General features: G+C 36.2%; 1 long non-coding RNA gene across 1 annotated transcript; it reads left to right on the top strand.

The window, feature by feature from the left end:
* The first annotated feature begins 36 nt into the window (after positions 1-36).
* On the top strand, positions 37-10717 carry LOC127969874 (uncharacterized). Its single transcript, XR_008156382.1, has 3 exons — positions 37-185; positions 10242-10422; positions 10512-10717. It is a non-coding gene; the product is annotated as an uncharacterized LOC127969874 (long non-coding RNA).
* Positions 10718-11794: the final 1077 nt, after the last annotated feature.

The raw sequence follows: 11794 nt of genomic DNA, 5'->3' as shown, positions 1-11794 counted from the left end.
CTCTCATCTCATCAATCCTCGCGCTGCTCGCACTGCACTTCCGACCGAGGCTCGCGTTTCTTAACAAGACCAAGCGTGTACAATCACATGATAGTCCACAACGTGATCCCTGCTGAAATCAATTATCTAAGTGAATTTGCAAAGTCTGCGGTCGCTAGAATGAGGGGACTACGGAGAAGCCAATAGTGAGTAATCCTAAAAGACAGCACAGAGGGCAAAAAGAAGATATTCATAAACGGTTTGGCGTATCAATCGCGGTAGAATGAATGAATACATTGAATGCTATTAGTGTCAGTTCAGTGAACTCAATGAAGAGCTAGTTTGTTAAACTTTAAAAAGCTCCTCTTTTGTGAATTAGGCATGTTCTGTTTCTTATAATTGTGGTATCCAAGGGAAGTATCATAATGATATTAGTTGTATAGATGATGTTAAACATGTTCATTAGGATTATATACTGGGAGACTCGTGTGAGCTTAAAGTCAACATGAAATTAATGTAGGAAACGTTCCCTTTCTGATGATATGAATAATTTAGCTATTTTAGCCTGGTCTAGGCTAATCTGTGTTTGCTCTAGCAAGTAATGCTTCTCCTTATCCACTGAATTTATGATGACTTTATTTTTATGCACCAAAAAAAAAAAAAAAAACAGTTCACCCTGTCTGTTTTGTCAATGCATATTAGAGGTCATGTGTTCAACAGTTCTTAAATGAATTCTTTTTTTAAAAATGAGTTTTAATGTTTAATCAAAATTTGTCTCAACTGACTTCCAGTAAAATGACAAACTTCTTTCTGGTGATGTGTTTGCTGGACTTCTCGCCGCCTCAAACGCTAGTTCATCAGCATTAATTTTTGAGTGCAATTTTCACTCGTGTTAAAATCCAGTCAGCAACCAATGCATAGAAGTTCCTAACCTACGGTTTTTTATTTTTCTATTTAGCATAGGTGTATAACAATTATGGAACAGTAGATCTGTTGTCACTTCTGTTTCATGGCAACTTTAAGTCCTGTGCTGTATCTTTTCTTGTTAAATATTCAGGTGAATAAGTAGTGAAGACAAAGTAAGATGCCTCTCTAGACACTTCCTAAATGTTTTACATTGCAACCAACAAGTTGGTTGTCTATGAGGAATGACTGGTTTTGTTAATTTTTAGCTCTGTATAGCAAAACTGCAGAATGTTTGAGTTTTTGAAAATTAATGTTACAGTTTGAGTCACAAGTTATAGCTGATACATTAATGTTACAGTTTGAGTCACAAGTTATAGCTGATATAATCAATGTCAGTTGAAGTGTGGTGATGATAATGACACATTTTTAATGCATGAAACTCAAAGAAATTCCAGAGATCTTCCTCACTGGCCTGTGTTTCCCTCGGGGACTACAGGATCTGTCATAAGACTTGTCAACAACCTCATGCTGCTTCATTAAAATCATTTGTTTTAAAATAAAACATCAATACTAAAAGGGGGCGTGTGTCTTAGGGGCAACCCAAATACGAAGATATGACATTTGGTATGAAATATTAATTCACCTTATCTTACCCAGTCAATACTTGTAAAATCAAATCAGAAAGAAATGTTTTGTCATTTCCACGTGGATTCAAACCTGGTTTTATTATTGCACATGGAGTCTATAAATGTATAGAAACTTGCTCTTTGCATTCTCATCATTCTCTCTCCTTCACTCCTCAATCCTCATGCTAGCACATGTGACCCTGGAGTATAGATTGAGCTGTTCTAGTTGATTGCTGTTGGTGTGTTGGTCTAATGTTGGGTTGGAGAGTGTTGTGTACTTGATCAGGTTAAGAATGACTTAGATTGATGGCTGCCCCTGAAACCTAATATCCTTTCCCTCTATGGCTGATTCTCTGATGAATGTAATCAGGGACAGCTACTCACAAGCTGACAGCAGGTTAGATTTCTCCAGATCAATGGCGATGTCCTCTGTCTCTTAGAGTCTTTCTTTATAGCCAGTCGCTGTTAAAAATCACACCTCATTCACTCAGCTGTATTTATTGATTAGAAAATAAGCACTTGAGCTAGATAGATAGCACTGCTATGTAGGAAATTAGTTGCTTATCAGCAATTAAATAAAATATAATAAAATAGTATATAATACATTTCTCATAATGCTCCCCAAGTCTGCATTTATTTGATCGAAAACACACTAAAGAAGTAATATTATGAAATAATATTATTACAATGTAAACTAACTAGTGCTGGGCAATAATAACAATAATCACATCCAAAATAAAAGTTTTGGTTTTTATATATGTGTGTGTGTGTGTGTATATATATATATATATATATATATATATATATATATATATATATATATATATATATATATATATATATATATATATATACATTTTGGACAATGGCCTGGTGTCAAGAAGTGCAGCAAAGAAGCCACTTCTCTCCAAGAAAAATGTCAAGGACAGACTGAAATTCTACAGGAAGTACAAGGATTGGACAGCAGCAGGCTGGTGCAAAATTTTGTCTGATGAAGCTCCCTTTAGACTGTTTGGAACATCTAGAAAATTGATTGTTTAGAGAAGAAAAGGTGAATGCTACCATGAGTCCTGTGTTGAGCCGAGAGTGAAGCATCCTGTGACCATCCATGTGTGGGGTTGCTTTTCAACCAACGGAGTGGGCTTTCTCATAATTCTGCCCCAAAACACTGCCATGTATAAAGAATGGTATCAAATGTCCTCCAAGAGTGACTTCTTCCAACGATCCATTAACAATTTGGTGATGATCTGTGCATTTTCCAGCATGATGGAGCACCATGTCACAAAGCAAGAGTGATAAAGTAGCTCGAAGATCATTACATTAAAATTTTGGATCTGTGGCCAGGCAAATTTCTGGATCACGATGCCTTAGAGAACCTGTGGTCAGTCCTCAAAGTGAGTGGACAAGCAGAAGCACACAAATTTTGTTAAACTCAAAGAACTAATAAGGCAAGAATGGATGCCATCAGTCAGGATTTGGCCCAGAAGCTTAAATCCAGCATGCCAGAGCGAATTGCAGAGGTCATGAAGAACACTGTAAATATTGACTCATATTTTTTTTTCTAATAAAAGCCTTTAAAATTGATATGCTTACCATTGTTTTTCAGTATACCATAGAAACGTGGAAAAATAAACTACAAATATTGAAGCAGCAAACTTTGCAAAACACAATTTATGTCACTGCCAAAATTTTTGGCCATGACTGTGTGTGTGTATATGTGTCCCTGGACCACAAAACCATTCTCAAGTCGCTGGGATATTTTTTTAGCAATAGACAAAAAAACATTGTATGGGTCAAAATTATAAATCTTCTTATTATGCCAAAATCATTAGGATATTGAGTAAAGATCATGTTCCATGAAGATATTTTGTAAATTTCCTACCGTCAATATATATCGAATTGTAATTTTTGATTAGTAATATGAAGTGCCAAGAACTTCATTTGGACAACTTTAAAGGCGATTTTCTTAAAGTAATTAGATTTTTTCTGTTTCAAATAGTTTTATCTCGGCCAAATATTGTCCTATCCTAACAATCCTTATTTATTCAGCTTTCATATGATGTACAAATCCAAATTCAAAAAAATTTAAGACCGGTTTTGTGGTCCAGGGTCACACATATATTTGTATGCGTAAATACTGTGTGTGTGTGTATATCTCACTTATATGAATGTAAATACATGTAAATATTTTCTAAATATGTAGGCCTACTGTACGTGTGTGTCTTTATATGTACATAATAAATATACACAGTACACACACAAATAATAAACAATAACTTTTATTTTGGATGTGATTAATTGCGTTTAATCGTTGCCCGACACTACAAGTAACCATTTTGGGATTTATTTATTGAATTGAAAGCAGCCTTTATCACTGTTGAATACCACGTATGAGAAGCTTTGTTGGCTGAGTGCTGTTTAGCACACGTTCAGCGAGGGCGTCGCACAGGCTCATGCGAGTGTGTCGAGGCACAGAGGATACATACAGGGGCTTTAAAAGGCTCTAAACTCAAGCTGCCACATCTGCGAGCCTGCATACATCACTCTGTTTATCGCCACAACTGCTAATTGAACATAGGCTCACAGAATGGTGCCCCCATGTGTTCCATAGCGCCGCACTGCCATTGGCTGTTGTCGCGGCGACGCAGCCATTAATGAGACAGGGCCGGGAAGATGGATTACCCAGTGCCATATTGCCCATCATCCCCAATCAAGAACCACCCATGGAAATTGATTGTTGTAATTTGCTCTCATTATTATTATAATACCCGGACAAAATAACACACACGGCTCGCTGTCAAAGCTGTGAAAACCAGCCATTAGTTATGGGGGAGACAGCAAATGCGTTTTATGAGTTTCGCAGTTAGTTGAGACGTTGGATGCAAACACATCTTAATCAGATTTCCACTCCCTCCATCATGGTGATATAGCATCTCATTATCTCCACCTCAGAGAGTGGTGGAAGAGAGTACACATTCATTTATACTTTAATGTCAGTGTCACAGTTTTACTTCGTGAATAATGCCTTGAACTTTCCGTGAACAAGAACAGTAGCGATTGCCGATCCAAACAGCAGAGCGGAAAACAACATCACGCTCTAGCCAGGTTGAAAATTATTACCCTGGAAACAAATTAGGAAAAAAAAACCTGAGGTTTAATTTGTGGACTTTGCCGTAGTCAGCAACTTCATCCGCTTGTCTCTCATAAGAGTTCTTGTTGTTTTTAACACACTCATCAGCTTTCCTCGGACAGTTGAGAGCTGCTCTTCGGGTGCTTAGTACCCCATCTAACCAAAAAGAACAAATGGTCAATACCTCAGGATGTGTCATGCGGGATGACTATAATTAGTCCTTCCTCCAGTTCAGCCAATGATGTACATCATAAACGCTTCGTCTCCAGAGCCAGATTAAGACTGCAGCCCAGCGCTGCTCCCAAATCCTCCCTGCTTACACTGCACTCTGTCTGTCTCCCGAGTCCCTCTCTTTACATATGCAAGAAGTTATAAGGCATGGAAATGATCAAAGCAGGATACGATTATGCATCCCTAATCACAAACTAGCCCCACGAAACCTCGGCGGTCTCGCCCTTTTTATTGGGCGATGGTGAGGAAACGGCAGGTAAATCAGTTGAAGATTACACCTCGGATAGTTTTATGACAGAGCCAGGAGTCCCATCAGGGAGGAATTTCTAGCGTGGTCAGCAGCATATGAACGGTGGGGGACATCGTCTGGAATTAGGGCTGTAATTTAAAGCACTCTAATTACAACAATCACTTACATCCAGGCTTTTACTTGTGTCGCAACGCAATACGATTAGGAATGCGAGCGGAGAGCTTCCATATCCTCTCCAAATCAGACCAAGTATGGTGTCATTTTGTGTCCAATTTGAAGAAAATTGGTGAATTCCAGAAACCGAGCTTTTGCATATTTGATGCAAACATTTCTGAGGCCTCTAAATGATCAATGTGATTAAACCTTTTCAGAAAAACCTGTTGTTTACTTAATCCTCAACATGAATGGATCCTCAATTTTTAGCAAGTAAAATGGCATTTAAGAATAATTCTAAAAACATCCCACTTTTGGTCCGGTCAAGTGTCCTTTTGCTGTAAAATCTCTACTAAACCTAATATCTTTTTATATTACTGTATTATTTCGAGGTGAACTCTGACCGGACTGAAGTGGTTTTCTTGATTATCCGTATGTCATTTTTGTTTTGTTTAAAAAAAGAAAATAAAATCATATTTGTACATCTCTCAATCATTGTATTGCATTCCTCCCCACAATTAAAACTGCAGAGCTTTGATCATAAAACTAATCAAAAATATGCATTTTATAAGTAGTTTGCTATACTGTTCTCAAGATTTCATTGCTTTATTATCAACATTTATTCACTCTCTGGCCATTAAAGCTGAGGTGTTTTTTTCTATATTTTGAGCTTAATATTGTCATAGTATATGAGCCATAAAATCATGATGTATCAAATATTACACTTTTTATTTAATATTTTGTCTTAAGATTCATAAACTCAAAAATTTCTCAACAGTTTTTCTGATTTAAAGTGATGCCATAAAGTGAAGCCTGTCTCTAATTTATGAACACCATTGTTCATCATAAAGTATTATCTCTGATCATAGTAACAGCAAAAGTTTCTTTTCTGAGTATCTTACATTAATTTGAGTTGTTTGATTGATTCATTTATGGGCGTGTGTGTGTGTGTGTGTGTGTGTGTGTGTGTCAGCCCGTGGGGTGTGAAGTATGGTGTAGATCCATCGCATTGTCCCATTCTCCTGTTTTTTCCCCGACAGGGCCCAGTGTAACCTTCAGCCCTACAGGGGAGAGGCTTGTAAATTACCACTGGAGTTTTCCCCCTCACCCCTGCTGTCATCATTTCATTAACCCCATCCTGATCTCCTCCGACCTTGACTGCTTGCTTTCACTCACAGGGGAATGGCCTCTCTCTCCACCCTGCTTTCTCTCTTACTTTGTGCCAAACTGTGTTGAGCTGCAGCCAGTACATATGTCACCCACAGAACCATGGGCTTTTAGCTAATGGTGTCAGACGATAGACTGTAATTTTATGGGGAAAATATATCAAGTTCACAGATGCCATGTAAACATCAATGTGAGATCAAAATGAACCTGTCTTGGTCAAATATTGCACCTGGTGTTATTTTGAATGATTCATCTGTGCATTTCATTTTGAAGAAAATGGTTGTTTTCTTTTACACTGATGTTACTTATGTTGTGTGGACACCTGAATATTGTTAACCAGTTACCGAAGAGATATTGTTTTTAGCAAACTCTGCATTCTAGTACAATGGTTCTCAGCCAGGGGACCATTAGTGGGACTCAGTAAACTTTTGGGGAGGCCCTAATAATGTTTGGTTATAAAAATCTAAATAAATCATATTTCTGAGTTTAAGCTATTTTTAGTTAAGAACCAATTCAAGTTTATACAATATAAACACTACAATTCATTCTCAGTGGATATCCCCTCACACACAATAATGCCTTATTAAAAAGGATATTTAAAAAATCCTGTTTTGCTATGAAATTTGTCACATTAAGGAAGTAGCAAATGCAAATGTGAATCTGAACATTTGTGGTCCTATTTCCACTTATGTGCTCAAAATAAACTGTGTGCAGTTTCATTAATAATCAAGTGTAGTGTTGGTTCTGGCAGGTCATGTTAGTGTGTGCATGTGTGTGTGTGTGTGTGTGTGTGTAGGCGGAAATCTCGGGGGGACAGGACCCCAATCTGAGGGTTGTCCCCCCAAATATATGATCAGAAACAACACTTTGTATTGTAAATAACTATGTTTTATACTTTAACTTTGTAAGTAGTAAAACAAAACAAAAAGAAAATGGGGCAAAAAAAAGTCAGGTGAGAGAGAACAAAGTCAATAATTGTGGAATTCGGCTGTCAAGGCTATTTTATTCATTTACACATCGGATGAAGTGATTATTTTCTCTTTAATACAGATGATGACGTTTTATTTTTCGATGAGTCCACTATGATAGCAATAAGAATATTACCTGCTTGACGGATAGTAATGTCTACAACGGACACGAGCGCTGTTGCGCCACGACCACAACAGCTTGATGTCTCCCTGCTGCACTAATATTAGTAAGGCTTTACTCTGTGTAAACATATCCTTACAAGTACAATTTTAGATGTATTATTTGTGTCTCCCTTGAAATTCTCCGGCACCATGCCGGATCTCCGGCGTGCAGCATTTGGCTGCGGAAAAAAAATATTCCTCTGTAAAAAAAAAAAAAAGGTTGATTGTTATCACTTTCGAGTCCATGAGTTTGCCTACCAATGGTATGAGAGAAGCACAGCTTTCACTCTCAACCAAACTAACATTACTAGCCAATAAGAATGTTTTGCTATTGTATTGTGTATTGTCACACCCCTAGTGTTGATAAGCAGTGATCTAGCTCATAATTTTCCAAGTGTATGAAACGGCTTTCATTCTTCAGGTGTTTTTTTTTTTTTTTTTGCTTTAATTCCTGGAAATTTTATGTTTATTGTCCGACCCTGCTGTTAGACAAAATGTATGCCCCTGCCTATCACAGCACCCATATATAAGGTCCTTCAGTATCATTACCAGCTTTTGCGTTGCTCAGTAGCTAATTACCCTCCTCCATCCCCAACTCCTCTTCTCAACAGTCAGGATTCAGCCTTTTGATTCTCCTTGAATCAAACTTAATTTCTAAAATGTTACAATGTGTTATTAAACTTTTTAATATCTGCAATATATTTATGTTGCTTCTGTTCTGTTTACCCTGGAGGGTTATTGTTGCTCTCTCTGCTCTTTATCCGTGCTAAGCTGCATGGATGCACAGGGAGTTCTTTTCCAGAACAGAACTATAATGCCAATCCAAACTGTATGTTAATTGTCAGTCATCTTTTACAAAAGTTGTCGTGACAGAAGAATTTTGAGCAAATTAATTTGTCAACGTTGTTGCACATATATAAAGTTGTAATGGTATGGTGTTAAATAAAGATTATGGATGGTTGTATCAATTACTGGCCCTTTTGTTGGTGACTGAGTGATTATTCACATTTTTGTTGTACGAAGAAATAAGCAGAAAGACACTGAGGTTAAACAATATGTCTTTGTAGCTTGTCAGTTGCAGTCTTCTGATTTACATGAATCCTGCACTGCTCTCTACAGACTACGCAGGGAATATTTCCATAAGAGCAACTTCAAATTACTTTAATTATAATAAAAAAAAGAGTTTTGTTGTTTTTACCTTTATTTAAGGCTATAAAGAACAGGCAGGAAGCAAAGTGGGAGTGGAAAGCACCACAAGTAGGGAGTCAAATTCAGGTCACCAATAGCACTAGCATGTTGCCAACTAACGAGTTTTCCAACTACATTTTACTTGTATTCAAAATGACTGTGGCTTACTGAAGTTATGTATTTTATGTGTTCATCAAAATATGTTTTATATGTTCTTCAAAATTATATATATGCGTGTGTGTGTGTGTGTATACACATATATCAATAAATATGTTCTCTATGACCTTGAGTTGCAAATATCGGAAGTTTTAATTAATATTTAATTATATTGTATACCTGTGTGAATACATTTACACTACTATTCAAAGTTTGGGGTCAGTAATAAAAAAAAAAAAAAAAAAAAAAATATATATATATATATATATATATATATATATATATATATATATATATATATATATATATATATATATACACACACACATACTTTTTATTGACCAAGGATGCATTATTATTAATCAAATATACACAGTCTTTGTGAAAAAAGTTCACTACTTTCAAAACGCCCCGAAACCTTTGAACAGTAAATGTGAATGTAGTATAAATTGCTAATGTATGTAATGTCTGTTTGTATTAAAATAATATTTTAATATTTTTAATTAGTATTTATCCCATTAGTTCCCATATGTTCCCCTATATTTAGCCACAGCTGACTTTAATATTTAACAATACTGTAGGAAGTATAACCCTAATTGTTTTATAACCCCATTGTCATAAATGGGACTGTATTTTGTTCACTTTAACCATGCACAACTGTCAAGGAACAACTCTTGAGGTCAATTAAGCTGAATTTAAACTATTTTGTTTCTCAACTCCTTGGCCACTTGGCCAGTCTTCATGTAGGTTGTGTGTAATTTTTAATGGGTAACATTCACTTTACTTACACACTTTCCCTAATCAGTACAGTTTTCTACTGCAATAGGCTCCCTGCAGTACTATTTGAAAGGGCACTTGATGGGCTGATCAGGTGTGAATACACAACTCCTCAGAGACCTTGTTTTTTTACTGTGAGCATGCAGCTGAAAAGCTAAGGATGTGGATCCCCAATCCTGTTATCATTATCTTATCTGAACATCACGAAGACTGGAAGCAGGTCGGAGTGTAAATGTGAGAGATCTTGCTGATGCTGCTAACTCTCTGCCCGCAGCTGCTGCATCCAACCCTCCTTCGTTCCTTTAGAATTTATGAACTCACTCAGCAATGTTATTACAAGTCAGAGTTTATTGGGAAATTGTTACATTATGTGAAGTGTCTAACAAATTGCTTATGCTCCTGTAATTGGGTTACAACAGGCGTGCTCTCCCATTGGTGAGATTAGGCAGGCTGGGCTCCCACCGATCTCACAACCCAAGCAGTAATTTTATTTGTCTTGCCTCGCTCTCCCTCTCCTAACAACATGGCTTTCTCTGCCTCCTTGCCAGATGTCTGTTTGGAGGAGCAGGCTTGTTTTTTGGCCCCTGACAACACAATTACAGCCCCGTCGATTGTCGTGTGTGTGCATTAAGTACCTCCCCCAAAATGAGGCCGATTAATGAAGGGGCTCCTCGGGGCCGAAGAAGAAGCCCCAGGCACCCACACAGAGGAGAGGAACTGTTGTTACGGGTCAGGCTGCTACACATGCTCCATACTGTATTATGCAGGTGTGTATGTGTATGTTTGAAACTGCATTGCATAATGTGGCTTGATCACAGGATAGGATGCTACACTTCAAGGACACTACAAGATTCCTGCCTGTAAATAGATCCAGCAGATCCATCCATCTACATATTATCAGGATTAAATATTTGTTATAATTTACATTTTTATAATGTCATTTTAAATCATTAAATTATTATTTCAATTATTTTAGGTATGTTTTATAAAAATAATACACTACCACAGATGGAAATTGGTAATACTAAAAGGAAAATATATTACATTTGTTGCATCCTGTATGTCTACGCATATTCATGGTTTAGGCCCTATGATGATATCCTTCTTAATATAAAGGTATCTATATATTTAATATAAAGACCCATAGTGTGAAAATATATTATTTATAATATTATACAAAATAAATAAATGTATTGAAGCGAAGGCAAACAAATATACAACTTGTATTAATATTATAGCAAATCTTTTTTTTTCTACTCATTGTTAATGTTGGATGCATAAATAAAAAAAGATCTTCGTATGAATCTATCAAAAAAATAAGAAATTCAAAATTTTGCACAATTAATGTAGTTCCATAACAGCATATTAAATTATGTTGTAAACAATATTGTAAATAAATATTCTAAGTGAATTCGGGAAATGCGACGACCATAAGAATTTAGAAATTTGAGACTATGGGTCAAAAACGAAAAAGGGTTTAAGCATAAAAACGCTAAGTGAAATACTTTAAAGTAGTTGTCGTCATCAGCCACCCCCGCCCCCAACCCAATTAAAAACTTTTCTGTTTAATTTAATTGCAATTTTGTTTTTGTTTTTCGGAGCAAAAAATAAATATCATAAATCTTCCCTGATTTACAGAAAAGACCCACTAAAATGTCATTCAGTATAACAGTCTTGTCAGGCATATTTACAACAAAAATCTATTTATGACACATTAAAAGACTAATTTCTTTCAACTCGTATACTAATTAGTTGTAATTTTACATTTAAACAGTTTGCCACTAGGTTTTGCCCATTGGTCAGTAAGAATTATTTACTCATTTAAAACACCCCAAAATTGTATATGCTTCTTTATTCTGACATATTTAAATATATAAAAGAATAAGCATGTTTTTTAGGATTTTTACATAAATATTGTTACATATTTCAACCAAATTTAGACCCCCCCCCCCCCCCCCGTGAAACCTTAAAACTAGACACTTTACTTACATTTAATGTGCTTTTCATGCAGACATCTTAATGTCTTTGCCCCCTACACAAATGGCATATCAAAATAAGAGATGGACTAGTTTAGCTGAGGCAACTTGCAGTGTATTTAAAC

Source organism: Carassius gibelio, chromosome B13 (genome assembly GCF_023724105.1).
Source record: "Carassius gibelio isolate Cgi1373 ecotype wild population from Czech Republic chromosome B13, carGib1.2-hapl.c, whole genome shotgun sequence".
Taxonomy (NCBI): domain Eukaryota; kingdom Metazoa; phylum Chordata; class Actinopteri; order Cypriniformes; family Cyprinidae; genus Carassius; species Carassius gibelio.
The sequence above is the reverse complement of the archived record's forward strand: the minus strand, read 5'-3'. Positions and strand labels throughout refer to the sequence as shown.